This window comes from Nycticebus coucang, chromosome 14 (assembly GCF_027406575.1).
Source record: "Nycticebus coucang isolate mNycCou1 chromosome 14, mNycCou1.pri, whole genome shotgun sequence".
Classification (NCBI taxonomy): Eukaryota; Metazoa; Chordata; class Mammalia; order Primates; family Lorisidae; genus Nycticebus; species Nycticebus coucang.
Window position 1 is genome coordinate 10,028,559 of NC_069793.1, and position 20,399 is coordinate 10,048,957.

A 20,399-nucleotide genomic window follows, 5' to 3' on the forward strand; every position below is an offset into this window, starting at 1 on the left:
ATGCTGTTATGGAATTATTTCTGTAATTTTCCTTTCAGAGTACTCAGTGTGTAGAAATGCAGCTGATTTTTGTATAATGGTTTTGTATTCTGCTACTGAATACACTTTTTGGCAGTTTTTTGGTAAAATCTTTAGAATTCCTCCCATATGAGTTCACGTTATCTGCAAATAGAGATAATTTTTTCACCTTTCAAAGTAGATACCTTTTCTTTTCCTGGACTGATCACTCTGGCTAGAACTTTCTGTACAATGGTGAATAGAAATGAAAGTGGGTATCCTTGACTTGTTGTTGGTCTTAGAGTAACAGCTTTCAGTATTTAATCATTGAGTATTGTGTTCACTGTGGATTTCTCTGATATGATATTTGTTATTCTGAGGTAGTTTCCTTGTATTCATAAGTTTTTGAGTGTCTTATCATAAAAGATGTTAAATTAACTTTTTCTGCATTGAAGAAAATGACCATATGATGACCATATGTGGTTTCTTACTTATTATGTAAATGTGATGTGTTACAGTGATGGATTTTCATATGTTGAAACATCATTACAATCAGCAATAAATGCCACCTGAGCATGGTGTATGATCCCCTCAAAATGCCCCTGAATTGGTTTGTTACTCTTACATTGTAGACTTTTCCCTCAAAGTTCACAAAAGATATGGTTTTATAATTTCTTATTGTCTTTTTGTTTGGCTTTTTATCAAGGTGATACTGACCCCATAGAATGCCACAAGAGGTCACATTGTGAATTGTACAATGTCTACGAAGTATTCAGTATGGAAAAATCCATAAAGACAGAAAGTAGATAAGTGGTTACTGTGGGCTGGGGTAAAGAAGCAATGAGAGGGGTGATGAAAATGTCGTAGGATTAGGTAGTGGTGATGTCTGAAGAACCTTGTGATTATTTTAAACTATTAAATTATACTCTTTAAAGAAAGGTTAATTTTATGATATAAAATTTTTATATTAGTAACAAAAAATAGGGATGTAAATGAATGATACATGACATGTTTATTATTCACAGATGGTCACATACACACTTCCCTGTAGGAGTCCAATGGATGAGGATGACTTGGTTAGGAATGACTCTCCTGCAGTTTTTAAAGTCTGTATTAAAATGATTTAGGAAAAGAAACTTGGGTTAAAGGTTGACAAACAAACAATTATTTACTGTACCTACATTGTCTTCTTTTCTCAGGTGGATGGTCGAGTCTGCTCACTGGCTGATTATCAACAATCGGCTAGATGAGGGCTGAAAGGAACTTCAAAGAGTTGCACACATAAATGGACAAAAGTGTATTGAAGAGACCTTGAACATTGAGGTGATTTGAAAAGGGAGGCTGGTAACGAGTGTAAAAAGGAAACATGAACTTACAGTAACACTAGTCTGGGTTCCTGGGGGTAACTATGCTTCCAGAATTAGAATTTTCTGAGTGGGACCTTCTAGTGCTATCCTGGTTCCCCATTGATTTATCACTGGGGGTGGAAAGGAAATTTTAAAAAATCATTCCATTTGTCTTTTGCAAGGATTTGGACCTTGGTATTACAGAAATTCACATAATTTCTGTGCAGAAGTGCACATATCCATGGGTAAAAGTACATTCAATTGTTAGAATAATTTGGCCATCATATTTCAATTCTATTATCCTAGACATATAGGACAAAGAAATCAACACACAATTCATTTCTCACTATTTCACTAACCCTAGTCCCTTCAAGGGGAAAAGAAATCAACACACACTTCATTTCTCACTATTTCTCTAACCCTGGTCCCTTCAAGGGGAACTGAGAAAAACTATAATAGAAATGGAAATTAACCACATGTAGAATAGATTTTATAGGTTGATCTTAATTTTATGCAAAGATTCAATCATTCACTAAATATTTATTGAGAATAAAATATAAGTAAATACTATTCTACACAATGTGGGTATGATAGGGAAGAAAACTGATAATTTTTTTGGCATTTACATCGTCTACATTAGAGGGTACTAATATTGTGTCTGAGTAGAAAGACTCAGTTTTTTAACTTAATTTTTATTAAATCATAACTGTATACATTTATGGGATACAATGTGATGATTTGATATACAATGTGGAATGCTTAAATCAATCTAATTAAGATAACCATCACCTTACTTACTTATTTTTGTGGTACGACATAATATATCCTTAGCTGTTTTGAAATGTACCTCAGAGGGAGAGAATTTGGCGGAATCTCACCTAAACTTCTCAGTTTTATTTGAAGTTTCCTTCCACATAACAGGAAGTCAGACACTTCATTCATGGTTCATTTAAGCTGTCTTCCTCCTTCATTTCAAAATACTTATACACCTACCATGTGCCAGTCTGGGGATAGGTAGTAATAAGAGAATAAGTCAGGTACTCTTCCCTCAAGGAATGTACATTTTACTAAGGAATTAAAAATTAACTGTCCATTACAACACAGATTATGGGATATGACAAGGTTATACACAGAATACTTGTGAGAGAATACAGAGAAGTATTCACTCTAGCTTTATTGAGCCAGAAAGGGAAGAGGAAAGGCATTTAAACCATTATAGGAACAGGCACAACTCAAAGACAATCCGTATCAGTACTGAGAAAGCACAAATGCCCTATAGAAGAAAATTTTAATAGAGGAGATTTTATACAAGTATGAATACCCAGAGGTGGTGATAATTGTTGGCTATTTTTCAAAACTGCCAACAATTTTTCATTCGATAAAACATTCTCCTTCATCCAACTTTATCTGTTGTCCTCCTCAAGCATAGAATCTATTCTCATGTTTACCTTCCTGCCAGCATGGATTAGCTTACTACTTGAGCTCTTTGTGCATGCAGGCCCTTTCCTACCTGACAATAAACTTCCCCAGATATATATTTTTCTTTAGTTATTGGTCTAATAGAAGGTCAATGGTGATAGATAAACCTCTGCAATACCTTTCAAGGCAGGAGCACTAGCTTTTACCAGGGAGAAGTGATCTCCTCATTCAACCCAAGTAATACAAGGAAATGTGGAGATTCAAAATGATCAAATGCATCAACTCAGATTCACCCATTCCCTTATGAGTCCTACTTACTCTCAGTCACAGCCATGAACTTGGCAAAGGAGACCAGCCAAGCTTCAGATTTTCAAGCTTTCCTAAAGGTACTATTAAAATTAAGTCCTGGGCCTTACCTTCAGTTTTCTGTCTTCCACTTGTGGGAGATGAGGGTTTCTTTATAGGCACCTCTCTGTATGCACCCTCTAGATTTCACAATTCACTTTATACTCATAGTCAATCACCATCAGTCTTCCACTATCTTTCTTCAATGCATTGATGGTCCCAAAGTCCCTTAAATAATTATTTTTCTTGAAACCTTCAAAATCCTGAAGTCTTATATAGGCCAATGCATTCTTTTAAAAATAAATAGCCCATCCCTGTTCAACAGCAGTGAAATTTTAATACTAATATCACAACTGCATGCTCCAACTACTACCAGTTAGAAGACAGTCGTTGGATGATGTAGTTCTAAATTCTCATTGTGACATCAAATTCTTCCTTACTCCCAGGCAGCAATAATAGTTGAAGCTTCAATTCCTCAGGAACTGGGCAATCATAAGTTTGCATGCATGAGAAATGTGATTGGACTAAAAAAACAGGGGCGGGGGGAGGAGATTAAAGTGCCATGCATTTGCAACAGAGGGCCTAGAGGATCTTGCAGGAAACTCTGAACCTGGGATTGCCCAACAGAATTTCTCTGCCTTGCAATGAGGAAGCCAGACTTTCAGATGCCTGAAATTATGAGCCATTGAATAAGGACAGGGTGCCCTTCACTCTACACAGAAATTTCCTTGAGGAAAGGGGACAATATTTTCAGCTCATCCTCTTGTAGGTGGCACTAAGTCTGGCGCATTGTTGACATCTCATAAATGCTTGTTATTTTGTTGTTTTTGTTGGTGCTGTTGTTGAAGTTTCTGAGATCCATCATGCAGGAGGATTTGGAGAGAGCCCAGATCAAAGCATCAGTTTGGTCCTTGTTCCATGCACCTAAAATGCGAATGAGACTCGTCTGCCTGTCTTTTGTGCTGTAAGCTCCATTTGGTGATAATTAATTTAAAATTATTAGTGAATATATTCATTTCTTCTTCCAAAAAATTAGCAGCAGCATTGTAGAGGGCTCATTAATACATAAGAGAAAAGCCAAGTATATATCTTTAAGAGTCACATTTTAAGATAGCCTGATAATATCAGAAGACTCAGTAGGACCTGATTACAAATACGCAAAGTGAATTTTTCTAAAGTGTTTACCTAGATAAATTAGAGATTCATTACACCATGTAACCATTACCCAGATAAGCACCTTTCAGGATTCCTGAATCATATCTCATGTCTCTCTTTCCCCAAGACAAGTTAATTCTTGCCGAAAAGTATTAACTGTTCTTTCCCCTATTCCTATAGGTTACATTAGACTGTTCTGGACTTTCGTATAAATTAAATCATGATATACATACACTTTTTATATATGGGAAATTCACCAATATTGTTTTGCATAGATGTAATTTTGTTTTTTGATTGTAGGTTATTTTCCTTTATATTAATATACCCTAAGTTATTTATCCATTGTTCTCTTCATGAATCACGGATTTCACACTAGGACACTATTATGTGTTCCTGGGCTTACAGCATATGTAACCTTCCAAACAGTACTCCAAAATCAGTGTACAACTATACACTCCCTTCATCAAGTATAAGGGCTTTTTAATTTCATATTGATACATGTTAGTATAATCTCTATATACCAATAGATAGCACTAGTATGTGACAATATTAATTGTTGTAAATTACTTTAAGTTAGCTATTTCAAGGGACATAGATGTTAGCACATTGTGATATAAATTTGCATTTTCTTGATCACTAATGATGAAGGCTTTCCTATCTTGCCTAGACTTTATCCATTTTTATTAGATCATTACTTACTTATTTATTTATTTTAGATATATGTGTTAAATGTCTTTTCTCAACCTGTGGACTACCTTTCCACTCCCTGATCATGTGTTTTGATGAACTAAATTTCTCAATTTTCATGAGTATATCAATCAAGTTTTTCTTTTGTGACTGCTATTTTTGGTATTCTGTTTCAGAAATCTTTTCTATCCATATTTATAAAGATACTTCCCTGTTTGCTTTTGAAACCTTTTTTCCCCTATCAAATTTGTGTTGTCTATGATCCATCTCAAGGTAATATTTGAATAGAATTTCAGATTGGGGTCAAAATTTATATTTTCCATATGCATGGTCAATTCACTCATTACCATTTAGTAGAAAGGCCATCATTTCCCTATTTAGTTTCAGAGGCAGTTTTGTTATTAACCAGGCAACTCTATGTAGTTTTTGGACTCTCTTTTCTTTTGAATTATTTCTATTTCTACCTAAATATTTGTGGTTGTTTTGAGCATATGTAGTTAGGCCTAAATTTTATTTGAAAAAATTGTTAACTATATATTCAATATCTATGCTAGACAAAGTACTAGTGAGAGTTTCTACTTTTATCTGGTTTTTGACAAGTTGTTTTTCAAGACTTTGCCCATTTCTTCTAAATTGTCCAATGATTTTGGAATAAAATTGTTCTCAGTATCCTCTTTGTATCAATTAGATAATTATGAAATATAAAGTAGCCTTTTTTCTTAATCCTGATATAGATAACTAATGTTTACATATTTTTAAGGATCTGTCTTGCTGGAAGTTTCTAAAGTTTAGTAATTTTTCAAAGAGATAACTTTATGTACATTGTTGTGTGCTTCATATTTCATTGATTTATGATCTTTAATATTACTTTTGCTTCAATTTACTGGAGTTTCAGTGTGTATAGGGGTGTGTATTGTGTGTCTGTGTGTCCTTCAGGCAAAGAAGCTTAATTCTTTTCTGCTCAAGCTTTCAAATTTCTTGGAAATACACATAACTATGAAGGAATTACAATATTCCCTGTTAGCCAGCATTACCAAACCTGTATCCTATATGTTTAAAGAAATTAAATTATGTATATTTAAGGTATACAACATGATGTTATGAGATACATATATAGGTAAATCATTATTACCATAAAAAATTAACATATCCATCTTACATAGGTACCCATTTCTGTATAGTTCTGAGATGCAATATCTTTAATCTAAATCAGTTCAAAGCAATTTCTAACTTATGATTTGGATCTTGTTTGACTTATTAATTTATTATAAAGTTCTAATTAGTTTCCAAATACCTGTGTACATTTTAGTTATCAAATTTTGCTGTGTATAATGCAAACTTTTTTGCCCAATTTTTGATGGAAAAATAAGAATGCACATTATACATGGGTAATACTAACTCTATATTCATATAAAAGTTTTTGATTCATTTATTTATGTTTAGATGTTAAAAATGTATCTCCAGAAAGCAAGAATGACATCTGTATGCAAAATAATAACCCCGGAATGTGGTAATTCATTTTATTTAGCTTACAATGAGCTTCCAATAGAAGCATTTTGGCCTATGAAGAGTGATATATTTCTTTTCATTCACTTTAGGCAGGAGCTAGAAATCTAGCCGATACTTTTACAAAACTTATTGGAAAATACCTGGGAAAATGTCAAAACAGTTTTTATACACTGCAAGCTTTAGGCTAACAGTTATTGAATATGCTAAAGAGCATAACAACAAAGCTGCTGAGAGATACTTTAGACCTCCTAGCACTGAGGGTGTCATCAGATTGTGAAGACCATGAGAAGGAAAGTTTCTTCAGATGCCAAGGCAGAAGAAGGTAACACTAGGGCAATCTTCAAAGTGGCTGGTGGTGGAACAGGAGGTGAAGACCTGGATTCTGGAGCAGCATTGAACCGGGATCTCTGTTTTGACCAAGATGATACAAGAAGAGGGTAAAAGGGTTACATGAGAAGAAAGAAAAAACATCGATGATTTCTTAGGGGTCCATAACTGGTGATTTAACTTTATGAAGAAAGGTGATTTAACTTTATGAAGAAAGGATGAGGACATGAATAAAACTTGCTCCCAAACTCCCGCAGCCTATAAGAATCAAGTTTTGTAATTTCATTCTTATGTTATCAATCTACAAAAGATTTACAACATTGCGCTGTACCAAATCACCAAGGTGTATGATGTTCCACTCATGTTTAATGTGCCATCCAATGAACTGATAACATTAAAGGAGCAAAGACATGTGAAAACACATTTATTTATTGTTCTAGCCTGTTGTGTAGATGGGACAAAGCTACCATCTATGATCATCTTTAAAAGAAAAATGTTTATGAAAGAAAAGATTCCAAGTGGAGTTATTTTGCATGTGAGTGAAAAAAGGATGGATGAATGAAGGCATGATAATCTTGTTTAACAAAGTCTGGTCAAGAAGGCCTGGAGGATCCCATGTACTCAATACTAATATGAAGCCAGTAGATGAACTAATACACACCCACACAACAGAAAACCTCAATTTAGTTCAAGTTGCAAGGAGGTTGGGGGTGGTGAGAGCAGAGAGGGAGGGGGATTGGTGTGCTTTCCCCCAGTGGGCACAATGTTTGGGGATCAAGGTGATGTTTGCTTCATAGAATGTGTTGGTAATTATGCCTTCTTCTATGTTTTGGAAAAGATTGAGTAATATAGATACTACCTCTAAAGGTTTGGTAGAATTCTGACGTGAAGCCATCTGGTCCTGGGTTTTTCTTTTTAGGGAGATTTTGTATAGTTGATACTATTTCAGAACTTGATATAGGCCTGTTCAACATTTACACTTGATTTTGGCTAAGTCTTGGAAGGTAGTGTGTTTCTAAGTATTGGCCAATTTCCTTTAGATTTTTATATTTCTGAAAATAAAGTTTTTTGTAATATTCATTAAGGATTTTTTGAATTTCTGAGGAGTCTGTTGTTATTTCATCATTACCATTTCTGATTGATGAAATTAGAGATTTTACTCTTTTTTTTTCCTGTATAGGTTAGCCAAAGGTTTATCTATTTTATTGACCTTTTTAAAAAAACCAACTTTTTAAAAATTTTTTTTATTTATTTTTTTATTGTTGGGGATTCATTGAGGGTACAATAAGCCAGGTTACATTGATTGCATTTGTTAGGTAAAGTCCCTCTTGCAATCCTGTCTTGCCCCCAAAAGGTGTGGCACACACCAAGGCCCCAACCCCCTCCCTCCTTCCCTCTCTCTGCTCTTCCTTTCCCCACCCCTCCCTCCTTTTTTCTCTCTTTGCTATCCCCTCTCTGCTACCTCCATCCAGGTTAATATGATGGATGTAAAGTCTCCATTTTTTGTTGTTGTTGGGGATTCATTGAGGGTACAATAAGCCAGGTACACTGATTGTATTTTTTAGGTAAAGTCTCTCTTGCAATCGTGTCTTGCCCCCAGAAGGTGTGGCACACACCAAGGCCCCACCCCCTCCCTTCTTCCCTCTCTCTCCTCTTCCTTTCCCCACCCCTCCCTCCTTCTTTCTTTCTCTGCTCTCCCCTTCCTCCACCCCCACAGTGACCTTAATTGTCGTTAATTGTCCTCATATCAAAATTGAGTACATAGGATTCATGCTTCTCCATTCTTTTTTTTTTTGTAGAGACAGAGTCTCACTGTACTGCCCTCGGGTAGAGTGCCGTGGCATCACACGGCTCACAGCAACCTCTAACTCTTGGGCTTACGCGATTCTCTTGCCTCAGCCTCCCGAGCAGCTACAGGCGCCCGCCACAATGCCCGGCAATTCTTTTTGTTGCAGTTTGGCCGGGGCTGGGTTTGAACCCGCCACCCTCGGCATATGGGGCTGGTGCCCTACTCACTGAGCCATAGGCACCGCCCCGCTTCTCCATTCTTGTGATGCTTTACTAAGAATAATGTCTTCCACTTCCATCCAGGTTAATATGAAAAACGTAAAGTCTCCATTTTTTTTTAAATAGCTGAATAGTATTCCATGGTATACATATACCACACCTTTTAATCCATTCCTGGGTTGGTGGGCATTTAGGCTATTTCCACATTTTGGCGATTGTAAATTGAGCTGCAATAAACAGTCTAGTACAAGTGTCCTTAGGAGAAAAGGATTTCTTTTCCTTCTGGATAGATGCCCAGTAATGGGATTGCAGGATCAAATGGGAGGTCTAGCTTGAGTTATTTGAGGGTTCTCCATACTTCCTTCCAAAAAGGTTGTACTAGTTTGCAGTCCCACCAGCAGTATAAAAGTGTTCCCTTCTCTCCACATCTATGCCAGCATCTGCAGTTTTGAGATTTTGTGATGTGGGCCATTCTTGCTGGGGTTAGATGGTATCTCATTCTTGATTTGCATTTCTCTAATAGATAGGGATGATGAACATTTTTTCATATGTTTCTTAGCCATTCGTCTGTCTTCTTTAGAGAAAGTTCTATTCATGTCTCTTGCCCATTGATATATGGGATTGTTGGCTTTTTTTATGTCTATTAATTTGAGTTCTCTATAGATTCTAGTTATCAAGTTTTTGTCTGATTCAAAATATGTAAATATCCTTTCCCATTGTGTAGGTTGTCTATTTGCTTTGGTTATTGTCTCCTTAGCTGTACAGAAGCTTTTCGGTTTAATTAAGTCCCATTGTTTATTTTTGTTGTTGTTGCAATTGCCATGGCAGTCTTCTTCATGAAGTCTTCCCCCAGGCCAATATCTTTCAGTGATTTTCCTATGCTTTCTTTAAGGATTTTTATTGTTTCATGCCTTAAATTTAAGTCCTTTATCTATCTTGAATCAATTTTTGTGAGTGGGGAAATGTGTGGGTCCAGTTTCAGTCTTTTACGTGTGGATATCCAGTTCTCCCAACACCATTTATTGAATAGGGAGTCTTTCCCCCAAGGTATGTTCTTGTTTGGTTTATCAAAGATTAGGTGGTTGTTAGATGTTAGTTTTATTTCCTGGTTTTCTATTTGATTCCAAGTGTCTATGTCTCTATTTTTGTGCCAGTACCATGCTATCTCGACCACTATGGCTTTGTAGTACAGCCTAAAATCTGGTGTGGTGATGCCCCCAGCTTTATTTTTCTTACTAAGAACTGCCTTAGCTATACGGTTTTTTTTCTGGTTCCATACAAAAAGTAGAATCATTTTTTCCAAATCTTGAAAGTACAATGTTGGTATTTTGATAGGAATGGCATTGAATAGGTAGATTGCTTTGGGAAGTATAGACATTTTAACAATGTTGATTCTTCCCATCCATGAGCATGGTATGTTCTTCCATTTGTTAATATCCTTTGCTATTTCCTTTCTGAGGATTTTAAAATTTTCTTTATAGAGGTCCTTCACCTCCTTTGTTAGGTATACTCCTAGGTATTTCATGTTTTTTGAAACTATGGTGAAGGGAGTTGTGTCCTTAATTACCTTCTCATCTTGACTGTTATTGGCGTATACACAGGCTACTGACTTGTGGACATTGATTTTATATCCTGAAACATTACTGTATTTTTTGATGATTTCTAGGAGTCTTGTGGTTGAGTCTTTGGGGTTCTCTAAGTATAAGATCATGTCGTCAGCAAAGAGGGAGAGTTTGACCTCCTCTGCTCCCATTTGGATTCCCTTTATTTCCTTGTCTTGCCTAATTGTATTGGCTAGAACTTCCAGCACTACGTTGAATAGTAAAGGTGACAGAGGACAACCTTTGTGGTTCCAGTTCTAAGAGGAAAAGCTTTCAGTTTTACTCCATTCAGTAAAATATTAGCTGTGGGTTTGTCATAGATATCTTCAATCAGTTTTAGAAATGTGCCACCTATGCCTATACTCTTCAGTGTTCTAATTAGAAAAGGATGCTGGATTTTATCAAATGCTTTTTCTGCATCTATTGAGAGGATCATCTGATCTTTATTTTTGCCTCTGTTAATATGGTGCATAACGTTTATAGACTTGTGTATGTTAAACCAGCCTTGCATCTCTGGGATGAAACCTACTTGATCATGATGTATGACTTTTTGATGATAAGGTGTAATGTATTGGCTAGGATTTTGTTGAGAATTTTTGCTTCTATATTCATGAGTGAAATTGATCTGAAATTCTCCTTTTTGGATGGGTCTTTTCATTGTTTGGGTATCAGGGTGATGTTTGCTTCATAGAACGTGTTGGGGAAGATTCCTTCCTCCTCAATTTTTTTGAACAATTTGTGCAGTACAGGAATAAGCTCTTCCTTGAAGGTTTGATAGAATTCTGGAGTGAAGCCATCTGGACCAGGGCATTTTTTGGATGGAAGCCTTTTTATTGTTTCTTTAATCTCAGTGCTTGAAATTGGTCTGTTTAGGAGCTGTTTCTTCCTGGCTAAGTCTAGGGAGAGGGTGTGATTTCAAATATTGATCCATTTCCTTCCCATTGTCAAATTTCTGGGCATAGAGTTTCTGGTAGTATTCAGAGATGATGTCTTGTATCTCTGTGGGATCAGTTGTTATTTCACCTTTATCATTTCTGATTGAGGTTACTAGAGATTTTACTTTCTTTTCTATTTCTCATTAGTCTGGCCAATGGTTTATCTACTTTATTTATTTTTTCAAAAAACCAACTCCTTGTTTCATTAATTTTCTGAATGATTCTTTTGTTTTCAATTTCATTGATCTCTGATTTGATTTTGGATATTTCTTTTCTTCTACTGCGTTTAGGCTTAGATTGTTCTTCTTCCAATTCCATCAGATGGCTTGTGAATTTGTTGATGCACATTCTGCTTTTCGAGTGTAGGCATCTAAAGCAAGAAATTTTCCTCTCAAAACTGCTACCACGGGTTTTGGTAGCTTGTGTCTTCATTGTTGTTATGCTCAAGGAAGGTAATGATTTCCTGTTTTATTTCTTCCTGCACCCATCTGTAATTCAACAGAAGGTTGTTTAATTTCCATGCCTTTGTGTGGGGTCGAACATTTTTGTTAGAGTTGAGTTTCACCTTTAGTGCCTTATGGTCTGAGAAGATACAAGGTAAAATTTCAATTCTTTTGATTCTGTTGATATTTGTTTTCTTCCCAGAATATGATCAATTTTGGAGAATGTTCCATAGGGTGTTGAGAAGAATGTATATTCTTTATCTTTGGGATAGAGTGTTCTATATGCGTCTATCAAGCACAGTTGTTCTAGGGTCTCATTTAAATCTCTTATATCTTTGTTTAGTGTCTGTTTAGAGGATCTGTACAGCTCTGTAAGAGGAGTGTTAAAGTCCCCCGTTATTATGGTATTGTCGGATATCATATTGCTCAGACTGGGTAGGGTCTGTTTCAAGAATCTGGGAGAATTTAAATTGGGTACATAAATATTTAGAATTGAAACGTCTTCTTGTATTTTTCCCTTGACCAATATAAAGTGACCATCTTTGTCTTTTTTGACTTTAGTTGCTTTAAATCCACATGTATCTGAAAATAAGATTGCAACTCCTCTTTTCTTCTGAATTCCATTTGCCTGAAAAATTGTCTCCAACCCTTGACTCAGAGTTTTAATTTGTCTTTTGAAGCCAGGTGTGTTTCTTGCAGACAGCAAATGGATGGCTTGTGTTTTTTAATCCAGTCAGCCAATCTATGTCTCTTCAGTGGGGAATTCAAGCCATTAAAATTTATTGAGATAATAAGTGTGGTAGTATTCTATTCATCTTATTTGGTGAGAGTCCATTGCTTAGTTTTATCTTTTGCATCAGTGTGGAAGTTAGGTTCTGTCCTTTAATTTCTGAGTTCATACTTTGATGCTGATCCATTGTCATAGTCAGTGTGTAGAACAGGTTGAAGTATTTCCTGTAGAGCTGGTCTTGTTGTGGCAAATTTCCTCAATGTTTGTATATCCATAAATATATACTTGATTTCACCATCAATTTTAAAGCTTAGCCTAGCAGGGTATAGCATTCTGGGCTAAAAATTGTTCTGATTAAATAGATTAAAGGTAGATGACCATTGTCTTCTTGCTTGGAAATTTTCATTAGAGAAGTCTGCAGTGACTCTAATGGATTTGCCCCTGTAGGTCAACTGGCACTTACTCCTGACAGCTTGCAGAATCTTTTCTTTTGTCTTGACTTTGGACAGGTTCATCACAATGTGTCTTGCAGAAGCTTGGTTAGAATTGAGGCAACCTAGGGTCCGATATCCCTCTAAAAGCAATGTGTCAGAATCTTTGGTGATATTTGGGAAATTTTCATTTATAATATTCTCTAGTATGGCTTCCATTCCTATTGGACATTCTTCTTCCCCTTCTGGGATTCCTATAACTTGTATGTTGGAATGCTTCATAAAGTCCCATAATTCTGACAGTGAACATTCTGCTTTCTCTCTCTTCTTTTTTGCCTCTTTAACTATCTTAGTTATCTCAAGAACTTTGTCTTCTACCTCCGAAATTCTTTCTTCTACATGGTCTAACCTGTTGCTGATACTTTCCATTGCATCTTTAAGTTCCCTAATGACTGCTTCAGTTCCTTCAGCTCTGCTATATCCTTTCTATATTCTTCATATCATTCATCTCTTATTTGGTTCTGGTTTTGGATTTCCTTTTGATTATTTTCTACCTTATTAGCAGTTTCCTTCGTTGTTTCCATCATTTCCTTCATTGTTTTCATCATGTGTATTCTAAATTCCCTTTCTGTCATTCCTAACATTTCTTTATAGGTGGAATCCTCTGCAGTAGCTGCCCATGGTCCCTTGGAGGGGTTGCTCTGGACTGGTTCTTCATGTTGCCAGGAGTTTTCTGCTGATTCTTCCTCATGAGTGATTTCTTTTATCTGTTTCCTTGCACTAGTTTTCTTTTCACTTCCTCATCCTCTTTACGTTCCCGTGCCTGTGGACTAAGGTTTTGATGAGTCCTTTTGGTACAGGACCAGAAGGATGAGAAGGTTGAAGAGCAAGAAGTGACAAAAGAAAGAAAAAGCAAGAAAGAAAATAAAATAGAGAAAGGAGAGGGAGTGGGTAAAAGGGAATATTGCCAAAAAGAAGAGAGACACAGAAGGAGGGAGACAGAGCAATATAGGTGTACAGTGGGGTACTTTGACACAACCTTATAAAAACCCAAACCTCTGGTGGTGCCTGGTGGGGTGGTTCCCTTGAAGTCAGCACCTCTATGCTAACCTGATCAGACGCACTACCCCACCTCCACCAAGTAGAAATGAAAGACAAAAATGCTGTAAATCAAACTAAAGCAAGAAAACAGAAAAGTTTACAGGATAAAATTGGGTGAAAAAACAAATAACAGGGGTAGAAACACTAGCAGACATGAAGTTCTAATTATTGAAAAAGGCAGCAATGGGAAATTGTATTTAAACTAGAAAAATGGAGAAAGAAGAGAGAGAGAGAAAAAAAGAAAAGAAAACATCTGTACAGAAAAAGTTGAAGTTAAAAAACAAAACAACAACAACAAAATAAACTACAAACAAGCAAACAAACAACCAAAAACAACCCAGTATATATATCTTGTTGAATATTGTCTGGGCAACAGGTGGTCTTCTGGGGTATGAGATGTTAATCACAATGCTGATACAACTAGAGGCCTCCGCTGATTTCTCAAACCCCACAGGGTGGAGACCCTAAATCTCTCTTCAGCCTGCTTAAAAGACACTTTAAACTTCTAAACTTGACTAAGCAGAAGCTTTCCCAGGAAAGTGCTTATCTCTGGGATCACTGCTGAAGTGGCTATCCACTTACCCAGTGTGCCAAAACCGGTCCACTCTGCCCCTGAGAGTTAAGGCTGTAAGGCAGCTTATTCCCCTCCTTTAGGATGCTCAGTCACTAAGTTACTAGCTCCCACCTGATCCTTGCTCTGTGACCCAGAGGGCAGAGTTTGCCAGGGCAGTTCTCTCACAATGGCTCCCTGTGGCACACAGCCGAACACCATTAGCTCCGTCAGGCTCAGAGGCTCAGTCTGGGGCCCTAGACAATGCCCAAAGTTCTCTGCACTCCTGCTCAAGCTCTCCCCAAAGGCAGTTCAACTGAGTGCCAAGTCCAAAAACACCCAAACAGTTCACAGGTAAGGCCTTTCCAGTTTGTAGTCTCACTGCTGCTGTACTTACAGCTGCTGGTGGGATTAGACTGATCGAACACATGCAACCACTTGCCAGTTTTCCACTGTTTTTGTCCACCTCTTGGGGTCCAGAAGTCTCTCGCTGACTCCCTGTATCCTCAAAGGGATGATTATAGGCAGATCCCACCAGCCAAAGATGCCAGGAGTCTTATCTCCCAAGACTGTACTTGGCTGCCATCTTGCTCTCACCAAAAAAAACCAATTTTTTGATTTATTGATCTGTTGTATAATCCTTTTGTTTTCAATTTCATTTAATTCTGCTCTAATTTTGGTTATTTATTTACTTCTGCTAGGTTTGGGATTGGAATGTTCTTCCTTTTCCAGTTGTGTGAGATGTCCCATTTAGTTGTTAACTTTCTCTCTTTCCATTCTCCTGAGGAAAGTTTGCAGTGCTATAAATTTCCCCCTTAGTACTGCCTTTGCAGTATCCCAGAGGTTCTGATAATTCTTGTCTTCACTATCGTTTTGTTCCAAAAATTTGGTAATTTCTTTCTTAATCTCGTCTATGACACAGTTATCATAGAGCACAAGGTGATTTAGCTTCCATGTTTTTGTCAGAGTATGCAGATTCCAGTTGTTACTGAGTTCAACTTTTATTCTATGATGGTCTCAGAAGATGTAAGGAGTAATTTCTACTCTTTTAAATTTTGCTGAGGTTAGACTTGTGACCTAAGATGTGATCAATTTTTTTTATTATTAAATCATGCTGTGTATATTAATGAGGGCACCATACACTGGTTTTATAGACTGTTTGACACATTTTCATCATACCGGTTAACATAGCCCTCCTGGCATTTTCTTAGTTCTTGTGTTAAGACATTTACATTCTACATTTACTAAGTTTCACATGTACCCTTGTAAGATGCACCGCAGGTGTAATCCCACCAATCACCCTCCCTCCGCCCACCTCCTGCCTTCTTCCCCTCCCTTTTCCCCTTACCCCAATTCTTATGTTATAACTGGGTTATAGCTTTCATGTGAAAGCCATAAATTAGTTTTACAGTAGGGCTGAGTACATTGGATACTTTTTCTTCCATTCTTGAGATACTTTACTAAGAAGAATATGTTTCAGCTCCATCCATGTAAACATGAAAGAGGTAAAGTCTCCATCTTTCTCTAAGGCTGCATAATATTCCATGGTGTACATATACCACAATTTATTAATCCATTCATGGATCTATGGGCACTTGGGATATTTCCATGACTTAACAATTATGAATTGGGCTGCAATAAACCTTCTGCTACAAATATCTTTGTTATAATGTGATTTTTGGTCTTCTGGATATATACGTAGTAGAGGAATTATAGGATTCTATTTAGATCTATTTTAGATCTCTAAGTGTTCTCCAAACATCTTTCCAAAAGGAATGTATTAATTTGCATTCCCACCAGCAGTGTAGAATTGTTCCCCTTTCTCCACATTCATGCCAACATCTATGGTCTTGGGATTTTGTGATATGGGCTGATCTTACTGGAGTTAGATGATATCTCAAAGTAGTTTGGGTTTGCATTTCTCTGATGATTAAAGATGATGAGCATTTTTTCATATGTCTGTAGGCCGTGCGCCTGTCTTCTTCAGAGAACATTCTCTTCAAGTCCCTTGCCCAGCCTGTGATGGGATCACTTGTTCTTTTCTTGCTTATACTTTTGAGTTCTCTGTGGATTCTGGTTATTAAACCTTTGTCGGAGTCACAACCTGCAAATGTCTCCTCCCATTCTGAGGGCTGTTTGCTTGCTTTACTTACTGTGTTCTTGGCTGTGCAGAAGCTTTTTAGTTGGATTAGGTCCCAGTAGTGTATTTTTGATACTGCTTCAATTTCCCGGGGGGTCCTCCTCATAAAATACTCGCCCAGACCAATTTCTTCAAGGGTTTTCCCTGCACTCTCTTCTAGTTTTGTTATAGTCTTATGTCTTAAGTTTAAATCTTCAATCCAGTGAGAGTCTATCTTACTTAATGGTGAAAGGTGTGGGTCCAGTTTCAGTCTTCTACAGGTTGCCTGCCACTTCCTTAGCACCATTTGTTAAATAGGGAATCTTTTCCCCACTGAATGTTTTTAATTGGCTTGTCAAAGTTCAAATAATGGTAAGTAGCTTGATTCATCTCTTGGTTCTCTATTCTATTCCAGACATCTACTTCTCTGTTTTTGTGTCAGTACCATGCTGTTTTGATCACTATCCAATTATAGTATAGTCTGAGGTCTGGTAGCGTGATTCCTCCAGCTTTGTTTTTACTTCTGAGAAATGTCTTGGCAATTCGAGGTTTTTTCTGATTCCATATAAAACAAAGTATTATTTTTTCAAGATCTTTAAAGTATGACAGTGGTGCTTTAATAGGGATTGCATTAAAATTATATATTGCTTTGGGTATTATGGACATTTTAACAATGTCGATTCTTCCCAGCCATGAGCATGGTATGTTTTTCCATTTGTTAACATTTTCAGCTATTTCTTTTCTTAGAGTTTCATAGTTCTCTTTATAGAGATCTTTCACATTCTTTGTTGGATAAACTCCCAAATATTTCATCTTCTTTGGCACTACTGTGAACAGAATAGAGTCCCTAACTGTTTTTTCAGCTTGACTATTGTTGGTATATATAAAGGCTACCAATTTTTGAATGTTGATTTTGTAACCTGCGATGCTGCCGTATTCCTTGATCACTTCTAAGAGTTTTGTAGTAGAATCCCTGGTGTTTTCCAGATATACAATCATATCATCTGTGAACAGCAAAAGTTTGATCTCTTCTGACCCTATATGGATACCCTTGATCGCCTTTTCTTCCCTAATTGCGGTGGCTAAAACTTCCATTGCAAGGTTAAAGATCAGTGGAAACAATGAGCAGCCTTGTCTGGTTCCTGATCTGAGTGGAAATGATTTCAATTTAACTCCATTGAATACGATATTGGCTGTGGGTTTGCTGTAGATGGCCTCTAGCGTTTAAGAAATGTCCCTTCATTCCAATTTTCTTAAATATTTTGATCATGAGTGGATGATGAGTATTATCAAAAGCTTTTTCTGCATCAATTGAGAGAATCATGTGGTCTTTGTTTCTTAATTTGTTTATATGCTGAATTATACTTATAGATTTACTTATATTGAACCAGCCTTGAGACCCTGGGATAAAACCGACTTATGTATGTATAATTTGGTTGATGTGTTGCTGGATTCTGTTTGTTAGGATCTCGTTGAATATTTATGCATCTATATTCATTCATGATATTGGTCTATAATTTTATTTTCTTGTTGGTCTTTTCCTGGTTTGGGGATCAGGGTGATGTTTGCTTCATAGAACGTGTTGGGTAGTCTTCCTTCTTTTTCTACATTTTGGAACAGGTTGAGTAATATAGGTACTAATTCCTCTTTAAGGTTTGGTAGAATTCTGACATGAAGCCATCTGGTCCCAGGCTTTTCTTTTTAGGGAGATTTTGTATGGTTGGTGCTATTTCAGAAGGTGACATTGGCCTGTTCAACATTTCCACTTGATTCTGGCTAAGTCTTGGAAGGTGATGTGCTTTCAAGTATTGGTCAATTTCCTTCAGATTTTCATATTTCTGAGAATAGTTTCTTGTAATATTCTTTATGGATTTTTTGAATGTCTGAGGAGTCTGTTGTTATTTCGTCTTTGTCATTTCTGATTGATGAGATTAGAGATTTTACTATTTTTTTCCTGGTTAGGTTAGCCAAAGTTTTATCTATTTTATTGACCTTTTCAAAAAACCAACTTTTTGATTTATTGATCTGTTGTATAATTCTTTTGCTTTCAATTTCATTTAATTCTTCTCTAATTTTGGTTATTTCTTTTCTTCTACTGGGTTTGGGGTTGGAATGTTCTTCCTTTTCCAGTTGCTTGAGATGTCTCATTAAGTTGTAAACTTCCTCTCTTTCTGTTCTCTTGAGGAAGGCTTGCAGTGCTATAAATTTCACTCTTACGACTGCCTTTGCAGTATCCCAGAGGTTCTGACAATTCGTGTTTTCATTGTCGTTTTGTTCCAAAAATTTGGCAATTTCCTTCTTAATTTCATCTGACCCAGCTATCATTCAGCATAAGGTTATTTAACTTCCATGTTTTTGTCAGAATATGCAGATTCCTGTTGTTACTGAGTTCAACTTTTATTACATCATGCTCTGAGAAAATGTAAGGAATAATTTCTATTCTTTTAAATTTACTGAGGTTAGACTTGTGACCTAAGATGTGATCGATTTTGGAGTATGTTCTGTGGGCTGATGAGAAGAATGTGTATTCAGTTTTGTTGGGATGAAATGTTCTGTGGATGTCTGCTAAATCCAAATGTTGGATGGTTATGTTTAAATCTAAATTTCTTTGCTCAGCTTCTTCTTGGAGGATCTATCCAACACGGCCAAAGGAGTGTTGAAATCTGTGACTATTATGGAGCTGGAGGAAATCAAGTTGCTCATGTCTGTTAGAGTTTCTCTTATAAATTGAGGTGCATTCTTGTTGGGTGCATAGATATTAATAATTGAAATCTCATCATATTATTACCCTTAACAAACTTGAAGTGACTATTCTTATCCTTCTGTACTTTTTTTGGTTTAAAGTCTGTTGTATATGAAAATAGAATTGCAACACCTGCTTTTTTCTGATTACCATTTCCCTGAAATATGGATGACCATCCTTTCACCCTGAGTCTATATTTATCTTTTAATATAAGATGTGACTCTTGTATGCAGCAAATATCTGGCCTGAATTTTTGTGTCCAGTCAGCTAACCTGTGCCTCTTTAGAGGACAGTTTAAGCCATTCACATTAATGGAGAATATTGATATGTCTGGCAAAATTTGGGGTATCAAGTTTTTTGAAAGTCCAGTGGACATTTTTAATCCTTTTGCCACTGTGGAAGTTGAAGTTTGATCAAAAGTTTCTGAGTGAGTTTACTTTTGTGGTAGAGGATTGGGCTGTTCATTATGGAGGATAGGTCTGGGAATATCCTGAAGAGCTGGTTTGGTAGTGGCAAATTTCTTGAACATATGAATGTCATATGGGCGATTGGCTCAGTTCAAAAAGTCCCAATCAATTGTCTCAGTTAGCATCCATTACAGGTGGGAGAGTTTAAAAGGTCTTTGGCAACTGGATCACAGGGGTCTGGTGACTACTCAGATATGGCTTGCTCCAGTGCTCTGTGGAGTCAGGAGGAGCCACCCAGGAAATAGATCAGTCTGGGAAGGTTGATACCTCCTTCCCCACCTTGTACCTCTGTCACACCCAGTCACTGATAGCCCTGCAGGGCTGTGACTCAGTTGCCTCTAGTGAACAGATACTCCAGGGGTTTCACCTGCCTGAATCACAAGGAAATCTATTTATGCTCACCCAGGCCGCTGCGCTCTGCCTCTATCTTGCAGTGGGAGGTGAGGCCTGACAACCTCGAGGCTGGTGGGTGTTCACTCAGTTCCAG

General features: G+C 36.9%; 1 pseudogene; it reads left to right on the forward strand.

The window, feature by feature from the left end:
- LOC128565619 (steroid transmembrane transporter SLC22A24-like) overlaps positions 1-20,399 on the forward strand; it is an 84,813-nt pseudogene that overhangs the window by 53,853 nt on the left and 10,561 nt on the right.